Source organism: Dermacentor albipictus, unplaced genomic scaffold (genome assembly GCF_038994185.2).
Source record: "Dermacentor albipictus isolate Rhodes 1998 colony unplaced genomic scaffold, USDA_Dalb.pri_finalv2 scaffold_13, whole genome shotgun sequence".
In the NCBI taxonomy this organism is placed as follows: Eukaryota; Metazoa; Arthropoda; class Arachnida; order Ixodida; family Ixodidae; genus Dermacentor; species Dermacentor albipictus.
Genome location: NW_027225567.1, coordinates 1,234,054 through 1,245,860, shown reverse-complemented (window position 1 = coordinate 1,245,860; position 11,807 = coordinate 1,234,054). Strand labels below are relative to the sequence as shown.

General features: G+C 43.1%; 1 long non-coding RNA gene across 1 annotated transcript; it reads right to left on the bottom strand.

Moving 5' to 3' along the window:
• Positions 1 to 3,161: 3,161 nt before the first annotated feature.
• Positions 3,162 to 10,809, bottom strand: LOC139051661 (uncharacterized). The gene is made up of 3 exons (XR_011509489.1): positions 10,541 to 10,809; positions 8,899 to 9,035; positions 3,162 to 3,829 (listed from the first exon to the last, which is right to left on the bottom strand). It is a non-coding gene; the product is annotated as an uncharacterized lncRNA (long non-coding RNA).
• Positions 10,810 to 11,807: the final 998 nt, after the last annotated feature.

Below are 11,807 nucleotides of genomic sequence, written 5' to 3'. Positions count from 1 at the left end.
GTCCGCCCCTGTGCGACAGCGCCATGTGCTGGACTACCGGCGATGCACGGTTTTCTTCGTTGCGACTGCCAGCAGTAGAACAACCGAACGGCGCACTAGAAATTTATCAAGCGTGACAAGGCACCGCGTGAGAGTGAGGGCGAAGTCTGGCGTCACCCGGGGCACTCTCGCCATCAGCGCGCGGAGTGAGATAGCAGCGCCCCGGTGTGTCCCAGCAGCCGCTCCGGCCACCTAAGCCGTGGTCCGTTTACTTTTTTTGGCTGATAGTACATGGCGTTGTTCGTCGGATTCCTGCGATACAGCCTGCCTGCAATATCCAACACCTGCAAGACTAACCTGCGTACGATTCAGAGTATTCAAGCCCAAGCCCTTAAGATATGTCTTGGCTTACCACGCAGTGCATCAGCGGCTGAAACCAATGCCCTTGCGCAGGATTACCCAATCACGACGCACATTACCGTTGAGACAATGCGTATGCATCTCAGGCATTATGCTAGGACCCTTTCCCACCACTTGGCGAGCCTCACTGTTGCAAGGCCCTGCTCGACATTTAGCGGTATCGTCAGTGCACATCGTGCGTCGTTTACTTCAGGGTACGCACCTGCGGCGAAGCCAGCGTTTCCTGCGTGGTGTTTGAGCCGTCCACAAGTACATATAATGATTCCGGGACTACAGAAGAAGACAGATCTACCGGCCCCTGCTCTAAAACAGCTGAGCTTACTTCTTCTGCATGAAAAGTACAGCAACCCCGTGCACATCTATAGAGATGGATCGACTACGTCGTGCAGTTCTTCTGGTGTGGTGGTTATACCAACGCGAGGAATGACACTGCGGTTCAAGACATCGCATGTCACGACTTCAACGGCGGCAGAACTAACGGCCCTGCGTCGAGCACTGGAATTCATTGATTCTGAAAGACCTAGAAAATGGGCTGTGTTCTGCGATCCAAAACCGGCATTACAGTGCACGCAGTCAGTTCTCCGACACGGATGTCATGACCAGTTGACATACGAAGTCGTGAAAGTTTACCATGATGTCCAACAAAAAGGTCACGAGGTCCTTTTTCAATGGGTACCTTGTCACTGTGGCATCCGTGGCAATGATTCTGCCGATAACGCTGCCCGCACAGCCCATCAAGAAGAGCACGGCGTTCCAATTCCGCTTTCGAGGACTGACGCTGCAAGGCAGCTTAGACACGCGGCACGCAGTCTCACAGTGACCGAGTGGAACTCGCCAAACTTACGACTTACGCGACTGCATCGACTAAACCCCTCCCTGCAACTCCGACCTCCACTCGGACTTCCTCGACGTGAAGCTGCGCTTCTCTGCGGACTTTGGTTAGGAGTTGCCTTTTCAAAAGCATACACTCTAAAAATTTTAACACCCTTAAGGGTGTAAATGACTTGTCCCATAGGTGACACCCTTTTTGGGTGTATTGCTACACCCCAAGCAACGGGATGCAAATTAACACCCCACAAAAGAAGGGCTGTTAATATGACGTCACCTCGCCTATGGGTGTAAAACCAAACAACACCCTTTCTATATAAGGTATAACAGAGACACCACCCTTTCAATATGGGTGTAGCATGGACAAAACCCTTCCAAAAGGGTGTTATCCCTGCAAGTATTTTGGCGTTTACTACAGCCATGTAGGTAATGGGCAGACTAGCTGTTGTGAATGCTGCCTAGCCTTAGCTATGGTAACAACCTTGTTCAGTATAAGCCAGAATCTGTGAGGCGTCCTCATATTGCGCTTCTGGTCCGTCATGTGGTAGCATAACGTGCGACCCTTTCAGGCAAACAATTTCAGGTTTCGCCATTGCAGCAAGGCACACAGGCCATGCTTTTCGTAATCTTCCTCTGGAGTGATAGTACGCTGCCGGCAGGATGCAGAGCGCAATAACAATGCGCGCTGCACTAAGAACACAGGATCTCCCGCACCTTGGTGCACCAGTACTTATAACCCAGTGGAAACAGCACACAGCCAAAAGCATGGTTACATGCATTTCAGAAATAATTAAAAACCTCTACTTTTCTTGGCCAAAACTTTTCGCAACACCAGCTCGACCAGGAGGGAAACACACCACAGCTCGTTGTTGTAGCTCATATTGAATGCAATAGAGCGCAAGCAATTCATGGATTGGCGACGGTAACAAGTGCAGTACTACAGAAGCATACGTTTGCCTGTCAAGCAGTTTTTTGCCGTTTTAAGCACACATTTTATACCTCTATTCATCAAAGTTGTCATTTATCTCCACGGGATGCTTCTACTAGTACTTTCACACATATGACTTAAAGGTAGCACTGAAAGCCAAAGAACAAAGTGCTTCCACGCCGAATAATGTTTCAGCATTAACGAACAAAACAGCATGTGTAGCTGTGCATGCTGTTCAATATATAAGCATGCACTATTTCCTGAAATATATGTATGCTCCATTTACTGCCAGTGACCTGCTTATACCCAATAATTTAGTTTATTTTTCACCATGTGCTTGCATTGAATATTCCACAGGCATTGTAAGTTAAGCTACCAGAATAACAATCAGCTAGTCTAAGGTTACCTAATTGAACAAAATCATTGTAAAATTTGTGAGGAAATGTCAGAAGAAAAGTATTTATTTCAATAAAGAGAAATGGTTACATAATAATGTTTGCACATTCTAAATGTAAAAAGGAAAATAAGGAGTAAAACCATACCAGTACAAAGACAGAAGCACCGAATAATGGCACAGGCTTGCTCAATTAAATTTTAAGCAGAAGTTTTTTTAAATAACCTGACTACGAACTATTACATGTTTTCATTCAAAAAGCACTGCATCTTATTACAAAGCACAGAAATAACCGGTCACATAAGTCAGAACAAGTCTGAGTGTGTATTTAACAAAAGGATAGAAAGTTGGGCGAGTTGGTACAGTAACATGATCTTGGATTGTAGCGCAAAGTGACAGGAACAGAGACTAGAAGCAGACGGGATGAGCGCTAACTCTCAACTAAATTTTTAATGAAACGAAAACATATATATATATATATATATATATATATATATATATATATATATAGGTGACTGCAAAAAACCGCAGCACATCTAAATGAATATTGAATACATAGTAGTAACATGAAGACGACTAACAAAAGCCATCAGCCGTCAACTGCGTGGCAAATCTGAGTGCAAGCTATTCTCTTATAAAGTATACCTGTAGGCATTGCGACCAATGTGCTCCCAAGATGTATCATTGCAGAGTTGTAAGGACATGACAATCCTAGGATGATTATGTTCTTGAGGCTTTTTTCCCCACTTTCCATCTTTTGAAACGTGTATACTTCACTCATGAAAACAAAAATGCTACAACTGGCGTGTGATAAGCTATGCGTCTTATTTCCTAGCAGCTCATTGAAACGAGCCACGATGACAAATTCAAATGCCGTTACCTCATCAGACACTCAAATTTCTTAAACACAAACAAAACCAGATAGGCATTAGAGTGAGCAACACTTAAATACATTACACTGGTTTAAAGTTATTGTACCACTTTGTGCCAGGTAAAAATGTTAGAAACATCAAAAATTTTAAGACTCTACGGCCAACCGTGAAAACTAAATAAAAAAAATCATTAAGCTTTCTTAAAACGGGTACAGGAGCTTTACAACTGGCCGTCTTGGTGATGGACACGCAGATAGATGAGCAGCCATTCCAATGAGACGAGAACGAGCCATTCCAATGAAGTCTGCGAGACACTGCAGAGTAGTTCTTGGTCCACATGAAGGAGGTTGCTTGCATACACATCTGGGCCGCCATACTGAATGCATGGTGTTACCGGAACCTTTTCCCCTGTATTGTGGTAAAAAAGCATGGTTAAGTTTATACGATATTTAATATGCAAAAAAAAAGAGGTGAGGCATGCAGACAGGTCACTAGAGTAGAGAAGTGAACATGAACATGAAAAACATGAAAAATTTCATTAAATTGTTTTATTAGATAAAATTTTTATACTATGTGTCATTCATTATGAGGGTTCATAACCGCAACATATTTAATATATAAGCAGGTAGAATTATCAGCTTGGTCAGTTTGCACAAGCTCGTTTGAGGCAAGAAATCGAGTTTCACAAACACAACCTCAACATTCTTGATTGAAAAAGGAACACCTCAGATGACATGCAGTCCTGTGAGCGGGAATTGCACAGTTCAAGAAAAACAAATTAAAACTCACAGACCGAAAGCGAATTAATTGATTGGTTTTAGTAGCACAAGGGCATTTTGGGCCAATGAGCGCCAAGTCTATACTGCAAAAGATAAACTTAGTGCATCTTTACAAAGCAAATGTATAAAGATGGCTAATGCCTCTCTGCACTACAGTTGCTTTGCTCTAGCGTGAAGTCATTTTAATGCATGCACACGTACATACACACGCTACACCCAAGTGTAACAGCTGCAGAATAAAAATTGGGCAGCAACAAAGTCGCAACCTTTAACCATTGATCCCAAGCTGTACTAGTGACTGGAAGTAGTACCAATATCGCCAATGACGAGTCGCACTCTTTCTGCCCGATGTTACGCTGCTGTTATTGTCAGATGAATTACAGTCGGCATTGAGGGAAAGCTGCCCGCAAGAGCAGCTCCTATTTTTGTGTTATTTCTAACCAGAGACCAATGAAGTAATATATTTTTAGAATGAGAATGACACCGAAAAATTGAGTACGTAAAAAATTTGGTACATTCTTCCGGAATTAACTTGGGGGTTAACGGCTAAAGAGGCAATCCAGAAACTAGAACAAGTTTTGACATGTTTGCTACCAGTGAATGCTAGAAAATATGTTTGCATTCTGTAGTTTTGTCCAACAATGCAAAAGGGATTCTTAATAACTGAGGAAATAAATGGAAAAGTATCATGGAGTATATTTCGTTAATGTAATGCAGAATCACCCAACTTCTGTTACTATATAATCTCCACTTGATTAACGCGCACTTTCTGAACTAGTTCAGGAGGTGCTGATTTCACTACTCATTCCACCAGTTCAACGTGGCAGCAACTGCATATTGCGATTTGTTTTACTTAGTGCAGGCTTTGTACAGGGCGAGTTCACAGCATTCCCTGCACTTGGCCGAAAGGTAGTGCATGTTTACGCAGCAGGTGTGGTGCCGCTTCTGCACGAGCGAGGTGCAGAAATAAGAGTTTCATACAATAATTACTAGAGGGAACTCTGACGTTAGTGTCCACAGGATATCAAACAAGAACGGCTGTACCAGCATGGAAATTATGGGAAGTACATGGATTTGCCTAAACTTCATCTGTTTGGCTTCAAACGGCTTTGTGACTTTGTAAACTAGTCATTTTCAACAATATACTGTGTAATGAATAAATAAACATTAAAATCGTCCGACGACAGGATTCAAACACAGGAACTCTAGAACAGAAGTCTGATATTGAAACCATTAAGCCACGGAGGCATGTAACGACAAGCGAGTGCAACGCCCTGATGAATTTATCGCGGGCATACCAGTGCCTTGAGGCGCTTGGCGCCTTTCGATTTGGCCACCTGGACAAGCTCAATCGTTGTAATTAATAGCAATTGTGCGTGTTGGCGCCGTCTTCTGCACTTCGAAGAGTATAGACTGCGCTGAAATGTACGACAATAAGATTTATACAGCGTATAATATACGAAGCCACAAGAACGTCTGAATTCACAAGCACGAATATCAGACAAATCCATGTGCTTCCCATCATTCCCATGGTGGTACGACTCCAGCAACAGAGTTCCCTTCAAGTAATTACTGTAAGAAACTATGGCAGAAAGAGGAGTAATAAACTAAGTTTTGCTGTCCGATAAATCTTACTGGTCATTAATTCCAAGTTTCAGTGCAGTCACATGTCTAGTAGGCAATTGTGGTATTTTTCATAAACATTGCAAAGCCAACTGTGATGAATGCTCACTATGGTAAATTGTTTATGATCGAGTAGCATAGACTACTGAAGCAATCTCTAGAAGGCAAGTTAAGTAATTTTCTTATTAGCAGCCTTTACACAGCATTCGAGCATATGACACATGCACCTCAGATATGCAGATATTTCCTTGGCTCAGCAAGAAGCGATGCTTCATGTTCCACGAGGCTACTTCTATCAAAGCAGTATTGGTGCTCTCTAAAAACAATGCCAATGCAGATGATCCAAATATTTTTTAGGGGCAACAGTTATGCCTGAAATCATGCTAGATTAGTTTTTTTAAACACATGCTCAGACCATGTTAGAAGTGCTTCTTAAAATCCTCCTAATCATTAGACTAGTCATATATCTGTACACAAAAGCTACTAATTAGGTCCCATGCTATATCATCATCTTAACAAAAACTTCACTTAGTAATACACATGCTGTGATGAGATTTGAGACCACATTGAGATGCTGAACAAGGTAAATTCATTATTTTTAAAATGAAGCTCCTGTTCTTCCAAACGAGAAGAAAGGATACTGAGGGTCAAAATTTTTCTGAATCACAGCTGGAAGATGCCAGAGAAGGCACGTGGAAACTTATTTGTAATTTTCTATTTAAATGTACAAATGATAAAGGGAAATGAAAATGGTAAAAAAAAACAACCAGGCATGGGGGGAGAACGAACCTACAGCCTTTGCATTAGGCATGCGATGCACTAACCACTGTGCCACCGAGGCAGCATTCAACCGTCCACAATGGCCCCTCAGATTGTCGACGCTCGAACACGGCCGTAGTACCACAGTGGTTAGTATATCACATGCGTAATGTGAAGGTTATGGGTCCGTTCCCCACCCACAGGTGGATATCTTTTAATCCACTTTCACTTACCTAGAATTTATCATTTCTATACTTGATATAAAAAACTTAAAACATGTTCCTGTATGCTTTCCTTGGCTTCATTATCTGCTGGCTTCTTCCAGTTGTGTTACTACCAACACTTATACATATTCTAATCTGGTAAGTAAACAGTTTTGCATGATGCTGGAATGCAATATAAAACATTATTGCAGGGCCGTGTTATGTAGAATGCCTTACATTGCCCAGGCAAGGTGTATTAATGTCAATCTGAAAAAAAAACAATTCCCACTCTAAGCAGAAATGCTGTGTACTGCTGTGTGCAACAGGGTTTAACGAAAACAACTTGTTCAGAAATAAATCCACCAAACAACGAGGAAATATGAAAACTAGATGAAAATTTGTGCAGTTGCATGTTAAAAATTTAGCACAGAAACAGATGAAGACATAATGAAGGAAACGCGAAGATGGTTTATTTTGGACACACGAGGCAATATACTTGAAAGATGCATATGAGCTTACACGTGGAGAAATATTGTTTATGTAGCAGCTAAACTACGAACAGGCCTAGAGCACACTGATACAAGGTGTCGAGCATGTAAATCTTATTATGCCCTTAAGTCAAAGAAACATGGCTGTTTCTCATGATTCGCTACACATGGCTGGCTCACACAACTTGGCCACTTCTATATATGCCTTGTAATTACCAGGTGGTCTGTATGACATGTGCAAGCTTTAAATATGTACAAGTGTCACGTAGCTGTACAGCACCAAAGCAATGTCGTTTGCCATCGTTTTGAGGAAGTGAAACCATTTCTTGCATTTTTCCTAGTTAGGTAATTAGTTATTAACAATTATTTAACTGCTCAAATATTTTATTCAAAGCAAAAGTGTCAGTGCGAAAATTGTAGAGCATCCTGAAAAATTCCCAATCCAGCTTTCTACTGCTCAGTAGGTGCAACAAATTCTTTTTTTTTTTCAAGCTTCAAAGAAGCCGGTGAACACATGCAAGAAGTGCCGTGCAACTAACCGCTCGTGCACCTGAACACCATTTGGCGCCTCCTTTCATGCTTGAAAAAAAAAACTTTTTGAAAAGAATATTTTAGAAATTGATTAATTATTATTGACTATGTTTTTGGCAAAATGCATGAAATAGTGTGACTGCCACTTCCATTTTCGGCGACATGAATTGACTCAATTTGCATGTCCAAATCTAGCTATACATGGTGCGTGTTTTGAGCTGGTTCTGTAATTTACGCTAGTTTTGACTAATTGAAGCTTTGCACCCTAATAATGGAGTCAGCCTGAAAAGAAATTGGTACATGAACGGTCGCTCTCAGTACTCCATACTCCTCTAACTTAGTGCAAAGTGCTTGTGAGCCAAGAAGTTGGTAGTTCTAAGCAGTATTTCTCATTTTGACCTGGTGTTATAGCCCACTTACTATGATGCCATGCTGCTCAGTCACGCTGGTCCCAGCTTCAATCTAGGCCATGGCAGCTGAACTCCAATGAGGGTAAAATGCAATAACGCTTATGCACTTAGATTCAGGTGTATATTAAAGAAGCCAGGTTTCCAAGACATTACGTTTTGGAATGTAAAACCCATAATTTAATTTTAAAATCTAAAGGTGCTTTATTAGGAGCAGGGGCATCATTTTGAGCTTTTAATGCACTGCCATAGCACCAAGAAGCTCCAAGTAAATAAAAACAATTTCTTAGAAAATGTACATATCTTGCAAACATTTACAAACACTTCTCTGCATGCACCTCCGTTGCTGTTATATTTAGATCCGTATGCCAAGGCGGGTTATGATGTTAGAACATGTTTCAAACTTTTTTTTTCACCGCTTTAAAGTTGTTGGTTATTTTGCATCCCACTGTGTGTCGAACGCACATTTCAGTGCATCAATGTCTTCAGAAGGTGCATTCCTCTTTATTTATTTGTGCATGCAAAAAGGGTTCAGAAGAACTGCTTTCTGAAGGTCTGTAAAACAAGCAAAAAACAATTCTATGTAGGCTGCACAAAGAGAAAGGATTGGTTTGTAAATATGTTATTTAGTTCTTAAAGAAAGAGGCAGCTGTCAGTATTCTGTTCCAAAGTAAAAATTGCCCCTACCTGGCTCTGCTTCATTTTCCGATGTTGATGGTCCATTCAGGGGCACTCAACTGATAGGCTGCACTTTGGCGATGTCGGGTGTGCTGTCACCAGGCCCAAGGTCGATCGACATCCTCACCAAAAGTCGAGTCCAAACGCTATAATAGAAATATCTCATCATTTTGCTATCAGTTTTGTCAACTTGCGCGTTTCACACACGGCCGTCAGTGAAATATTTCGTCACTTGGATACTGAAAGAAATTCAAGCATTTTCTGGCAGCCAAGCTGATGATGACGATGTGTGGTGTTTTATGGCGCAAGGGCCAGGTTTGGCCAAAGAGCGCCATGACAAGTGGTAATGTTGACGATGTATTATGGAAGATGTGACTTGGCTGTGAACTGGCCTAAAAATTGGCGCTGTAAAGTGCGTAAAATCTACGTGCTACAAAATTATGGCGATGACTAATGACGAATACTATGAACATTAAAGTCCATCGTGGAAGAATGATGCAAAATAGAAAATATATAGGATGGTAAAATTACTTGGAGCACTGCTGCCTCGCCAGAGCCCTTGAAACACAAGGGCCTAGAGGCATGTGCTATACGAAAGAGCTATCACAGCGGCATCCTCTGAAGAGAGGGCGGCAGCCAAGCTGAATACACAGTAAATGGTGAACATTAAAGAGCAAATGCAGTTGTCACATTAGATTGATCAAGTACAGCAGAAATGGAAAATAAATCAGTGATACTGTGTCTGTTGGCTTTGAATGCAAGAAATGTAAAAACAGGAACTTGCAGCCACGCCACCTTGAATTTTCCGCGTTTGCTACACCTCACAAGTTTGGCGTCGTCCGGTACTCGGGGATAGTAACCGCTTAAAATCAAGATGAACGAGCGTCAGCATAAATTAACAGGATAACTAACCGGGCAATATTGGCGCATGAAACAACTCGCGTAGCGAAGCTACTGTCAATTACCCGATGACGCATCTGCGGGCGGTGCGGTTTGGGCGAACAATTCAAAAAGGAATGAGAGTTTCACTTGCTTCACGCCTACTAAGCTAAGACAGAATTTGAGTTCCTTACTAAACTATACTGGATATTTACGCTCCGAATAAAACGCTGGAAATTTTGTTACGTCACACTGCATACGTATAAGTGAGGAAATTGCTTGTATTGTGTTCTGCGCTGACGGCATGTAGCATCAACCACTCTCATGCAACAAAAGCATGAAAGTGGTACTCGTGACACCGAAAACAAACATATACAGCGCCAACGTTACGCCCCTTGGAGTTGGAACTAAGCACGATCAAGCCAGTTAGTTTTCTAGCTTTCATAACGCCATGAACACGACCAAACATCGAGCGAAAAAACTCTCTGCTCTCGAAAATTATTACCGCTTCCATTTATATACCTATCGCTGCCACAAACAAAAGTCAATGGGCTAGCTGTCCACAAGCCACAGATTAGACTGACAGCAACATATTACGGTAACGTAAAACAATGTCCACGCTGACTTAGCAGCCGCGGTGTGCTCTAAGTGCCAAAGTTCTCGTTTGCCGCTCGAAATTCACACCATGATGACGGGCACTGCATCTTTCACATAGAATATTGCACGCTTTGCTCCGGAGCTCAATAGGAGGGCGAAACGCATTTGCACGTACCTGAAATCCGCATGCCGGAAACCCGTCGACGCTTCCGAGAACGAGGCGCACAGCCATACACCCGTACGGCGGCTTGACTTGCACGTGAGGCACTTCTATCAAACATTTCACATGCGACATGTTTCACACCGATTGCGCGAGCACCAGAAAATGACGCAGGCCGCATTGCGACGCCGAGCAGACGTGCAGCCAGCGATGAGCTGTGTGCGCGGATTGCAGAGAACAAAGCCATACAAAACGTTAGGCGCGAGAAGATGGCGGCTCTTGTTGCGGAGACGAAGCGAACGAAGCAATGACGCGCGAATGAATGTTGCCAACTGTTGGTTCCGCGTTATGCCGGCGGTGGTGGCTTTAGTGGCGTGTGTTGCCGCTGTCTAATTTTTTATTTCTTTTCCCCAAACAATATAGCTAAGATCAGTTCTTTGTTTGAATTTTTAGCTGTGTCGTTTGGCATTATCTTTCTCTTTTTATGCTATTAAGCGGCCAATTGTGGCCTCTCAGGATCGCGCGCGCCAGCTTCGCGCGCGATCCTGACAGGCCATAGTTGGCCGCTTAAATAGCATAAAAAGACAAAGAAAAACCATCCGTCCGTCAGTCCGTACCGCACGATATCATTCAAAATAGAACCCACAGCAGCGAGTGAATTCACCTTCGTGCTAGCTCTCGCTTCAACGCGACCGAAACGGCGAGAACACTGCGCTCACGAAGCTTTCAGCTTATGCCGCACTATGCGCTTTTCGCAGATCACTTTCAAGATAGGTGTACGCGCGTCTGTTTTCAAAGCGAAGTAAACGGTTAGAACACAGCGCGTAAAGCTTTCAGCAGTGGGCACACTCTGTCCACAATGCAGTTCGCTTTCAAGATACGGTTCGCGTGGCCGTGCCACAAGCAGCCGCCGCGGGAGAACGGTTGATAATGGTTCGTCGCGGATGAGGAGGGCTAAAGAGCGATAACGGCTCAAAACGAACGGAACGTCACCAGCGCGCCTGGCCCCGCCACCTGCAGTACTTCGCTTGCGCCGCCGACCAGAGCAGCTCGTGTCGCCGCAGCGCTGTCGCTAATACTTGTCGGATCAAGTCTCATAACATTGATGACGACATGGACTGCGTGTGGATGAGGAAGAGTTACAATGCTTACGCACACTTAGACAAATCCGAGAGGAGTTCCTGTGTGATTTTTTTTTACCGGAAATGTACAGTCAGCGGTGGGACCCAGAGTTGACAATGCCTGTAAGAGGGGTGCCAAGCTTTTTTTTTTTTGTGAGAGT